Below are 5,017 nucleotides of genomic sequence, written 5' to 3' on the forward strand. Positions count from 1 at the left end.
AAAATGTCAGTGTATGATGAGCTAGTCAACTGGTATTATGATATACACCTGGCAATCTCATGTCTTACCTTAAATCTCAGAAAACAATCAGAATTGGCAAATCATAAGAAAAATTAATTGCTTAACTCTCTGAATTGTCAAATTAATGCAATTGTAAAAATGTCATGCCTATGCCAGGCCAAATGAATGCCATTGTCAACAATGTCTATCCCATGCCAGGCCAAATGAATGCCATTGCCAACAATGTCTTGTCTATGCCAGGCCAAATGAATGCCATTGCCAACAATGTCTTTTCTATACCAGGGTAAATAAATGCCATTGTCAACAATTTCTTGTCTATGCCATGTCAAATGAATGCCATTGTCAACAATGTCTTGCCTTTGCCGGGCCAAATGAATGCCATTGTCAGCAATATCTTGCCCATGCCAGGCCAAATGAATGTTATTGTCAGCAATGTCTTGCCTATGCCAGGCCAAATGAATGTTATTGTCAAAAATGTCTTGCCTATGCCAGGCCAAATGAATGTCATTGTCAACAATTTCTTGCCCATGCCAGGCCAAATGAATGCCATTGTCAACAATGTCTTGCCTATGCCAGGTCAAATGAATGTCATTGTCAACAATGTCGTGTCTATGCCAGGTCAAATGAATGCCATTGTTAACAATGTGTTGCCTATGCTAGGCCAAATGAATATCATTGTCAACAATGTTTTGTCTATGTCAGGCCAAATGAATGTCATTGTCAACAATGTCTTGCCTATGCCAGGTCAAATGAATGTCATTGTCAACAATGTCGTGTCTATGCCAGGTCAAATGAATATCATTGTCAACAATGTTTTGTCTATGCCAGGTCAAATGAATGTCATTGTCTCAAATGTCTTTCCTATACCAGGGTAAATGAATGCCATTATCAACAATGCCTTGCCCATGCCAGACCAAATGAATGCCGTTGTCATCAATGTCTTGTTTATGCCAGGCCAAATGAATGTCATGGTCAACAATGTCTTGCCTATGTCAGGCCAAATGAATGTCATTATCAACAATGTCTTGCCTTAACCAGGCCAAATGAATGCCATTGTCAACAATGTCTTGCCTATGTCAGGCCAAATGAATGTCATTGTCAACAATGTCTTGCCTTAACCAGGCCAAATAAATGCCATTGTCAACAAGGTCTTGTCTATGTCAGGCCAAATGAATGTCATTGTCAACAATGTCTTGCCTTAACCAGGCCAAATGATTGCCATTGTCAACAATGTCTTGTCTATGCCAGGCCAAATGAATGTTATTGTCTACAATGTCTTACCCATGCAAGGCCAAATGAATGCGATTGTTAACAATTTCTTGTCTATGCCAGGCCAAATGAATGTCATTGTCAACAATATCTTACCTATACCAGGCCAAATGAATGTCATTGTCAACAATGTCTTGTCTATGCCAGGCCAAATGAATGTCATTGTCAACAATGTCTTGCCTATGCCAGGCCAAATGAATGTCATTGTCAACAATGTCTTGCCTATGTCAGGCCAAATGAATGTCATTGTCAACAATGTCTTGTCTATGCCAGGCCAAATGAATGCCATTGTCAACAATGTTTTGTCTATGCCAGGTCAAATGAATGTCATTGTCAACAATGTCTTGTCTATGCCAGGTCAAATGAATGTCATTGTCAACAATGTCTTGTCTATGCCAGGTCAAATGATTGCCATTGTCAACAATGTCTTGTCTATGTCAGGTCAAATGAATGTCATTGTCAACAATGTCTTGTCTATGCCAGGTCAAATGAATGCCATTGTCAACAATGTCTTGTCTATGCCAGGTCAAATGAATGTCATTGTCAACAATGTCTTGTCCATGCCATGCCAAATGAATGCCATAATTGTCAACTAACCTTTCCTATTCCAGGCAAACCCAACAGCACATCCTTGCAGTCTGGCTAGAATGTTGCCCCGTTACTTTAAATCAGTGCCATGTTTTATTTTGTTTGTCTGTCCCACAGATTGAATATTGCCGTTAAAAGCCAGTATTAGCCCACTTTTCAGAAGACATTAAATACTGGTCTGTTAAAAACATATTGTTATATTCTGTAGACTGCTGTAAGAGAAATTGAAGTAAATGATGTGACAGCACTCCTCATAGACAAAGTTAAAATTTGAATATTCCATGACTTCCTATCAAAAAAGGATTGATTGAAGAGTTCAGTGCTAGAAAAACCATTGGTTGCATGACCAGAAGTAATTTAGATGTCACAGCATGGAAATACAGCTTTATTTTGCAGACAAAATTGATTTATTTGATTTGAGGGCATGTTATTTTGAAGGCAGGTACTAGTAATCATACACTCTTGATGTGATAGAACCATTTAAGCATTATTTAAACTGACTAGCAATAAATGCTACAGATAAGTATAGAAAATAGTACATGGGCAATCAGATTGATCCAAGCTTCACACAGTCTGCAACTTAGCCAGAGCTTTTAATTCTTTAAGGGAAAACATGTTTATAGAGTGTCAATTTTACTAAAATTAGCTCTCAGTTTCCCTAACCTATCATACATAAAGTAGCTTGAGCATTAGTTAAGATACCGTTTTAACTCTTAGCCTGCTAGTGGTAATTGAATTTACCCATGTGACTAGTGCAGGCCTGATCATGGTCTGCACTGCTTACTATTCAGCCAGTATATATTTTGAAATTTTCTCTTAAAAAATGATGGTTTTGTCCAGATTGAAAGACAGGCAAGTTCATTTAAGATATTTAGCATCATAAGGGTTAAAATAGAGCAAAGAATGCCCAAAAACAACAAAATTGAAATGTTGCTGGCTAATGGTTTGATTGAGCCTATTCATGGATGGTACTGGAAATTGCAAGTAAACTCTCCTGTGTGCTTAACCATGCTACAAATAGCCAGGCTAAGTCTGCATAATCTTTCCTCTATATTGTCAGAGTCAAATTAAATGTTATGATTTTGTAATCTTTAGAAATTAACACTTTAATATAAGCAAAAGCAAGGTCTGCATGTCATAAAAATTAAGTTGGGGTGAATATAAAACTGATTTTGTTTGAAAAATGGGGGGAAAAAACAACCTATTATTGTTTAATATTTTTTATGTAATAATGTATTTTTATATCATTAACATAGTGATTACATTACACAGTTGCTGTCAAGGAAAAAAGCAAAAACATTTTTGGTGCATTCGTTTTTTTCAAAGTTGTTTTTTATCCAGTCCTTCCGTCTGAAAATGCTGTAAACATGGAATACATCTGCAATATAAGGGAAAAAACAACAGCTGAGCATCAAGTATTATAAAGAAATTCCTCAATCTGTTTCCTTGTTGTTTTCTAAAATTTTCCTGTTACAGTTAAACAAAAAAGTAGTCCTTCAGCTTATAGATCGTGAAATCTTGTTTTCTGATTATGAGAGACATTTATTGTTTGATTACCAGAACTTGAGGACTATATCATTAATCATAATTGCCATTTGTCTTTATATTATTGCCCAATAAATTTCCTACAGTTACTTCTCAGGGACTATTTTGTTAATTTGAGAAGAGTATGGGTGTTGACTGATGGCCAGGACTGGGTTAACAATGTCATACTGAATGAAAAATGATATTGTTCCATCTTAAAATAGAAATGGTTATATTGCAGACATAATTTACTGTTTTAAGTATAGAGAATACTTTTGTATGAAATAATGACAAAAAATAATGCATTATGACATTAAAAAACTGATGTTGATTATAAAATAAATCTCTGTAACTTAAAATAAATCTCTGTAACAGAATCATATAGTGTAAGTAAATTACCATGTTGATATATTTATTCATATTTATGATTTATACAACATATTAATAATAATATAAGATAAACAATATTTAAACAAGATAAATTTTCATTGTGCAGTGTTGAAATGAAAGAAGTAATAGTTATGAAATATTTACAACAACTCGGTAATTTCGGTAGGGTTTTCAATGCTTGTGCAATTCATATAAACAATATATGTTTATATAACTTCACCTTCATTTGCAAAGGTTTTAGGTAATTATTGTAAATTAGGGCCTTCCATAGTTACTATGTTAATGTGTTCTTTTGTTTATAAAAACTGATTGTTATTTTGCATGTTAACCCCGGCAAAGTGTTGAATTACCTCCCTTATTTAGCATAATTATAGTTCAATATTTACCAGGTACTGTAAGACATGAAATGCAAATGTGCAAGTTGTTGGCTCACCTGTGATAAATGATGTAATGTACCAAATTTATTCTTACAATTTATAGAACACAGGTCTACCTGTAATGATAAACAAAAATATATATGAGCCGCGTCACCACAAAACCAACATAATGGGGTTGCGACCAGCATAGATCCAGACTAGCCTGCGCATCCGCGCAGTCTGATCAGGAGTCATGCTGTTATCTTACAAACCCTATAACAAGTAAAGAAACTGATAGCGAACAGCATGGATCCTTATCAGACTGCGCGGATTGGCAGGCTGGTCTGGATCCATGCTGGTCGCAAACCCATTATGTTGGTTTTGTCATGACGCGGCTCATATAATATTTCTTTATGACTGATACAGTTCATATTACACAGTCACAGGTCTGCCTGTAATACTGTAATAAACCATGTTCAAATCTAATAGTCTAGTCAAATTAGCCCGAAAATCAAGCTAACCTAGAACTAATTGCAAAAGTTTTTGTTTTGGAATTTTATGATGGTACCATATCTGCTTGATATTAGGAAAAAAGTTGCACTCTTTTGCTGAAGGGGAAATGTGATAATTCTAGCTTTCAAATTGACACCCTTAAATTTCAGTTATAAAATCGGCGTAATTTGTTAATTTCCGATGATACTAAAAAAAACACTTCTATATATAAGTTAAACATATTTATTACATGCAAACTTCATACAAACAAATTTTTGTCCATGTTGATACAAAAATTTATGCATTTAAAATAAATAAAAATTTGTTGGTGGGCAATTCTATGACAAACTGGTGTCATATTACCCCACCCACTTTAT

The 5,017-nt window shown here is 34.9% G+C and overlaps 1 pseudogene; it reads left to right on the top strand.

Moving 5' to 3' along the window:
- The first annotated feature begins 1,068 nt into the window (after positions 1–1,068).
- Positions 1,069–1,782, top strand: LOC132733821 (uncharacterized; annotated as a pseudogene).
- Positions 1,783–5,017: the final 3,235 nt, after the last annotated feature.

This window comes from Ruditapes philippinarum, unplaced genomic scaffold (assembly GCF_026571515.1).
Source record: "Ruditapes philippinarum isolate M1 unplaced genomic scaffold, ASM2657151v2 ctg1542_1_1_1_1, whole genome shotgun sequence".
NCBI classification, from domain to species: Eukaryota; Metazoa; Mollusca; class Bivalvia; order Venerida; family Veneridae; genus Ruditapes; species Ruditapes philippinarum.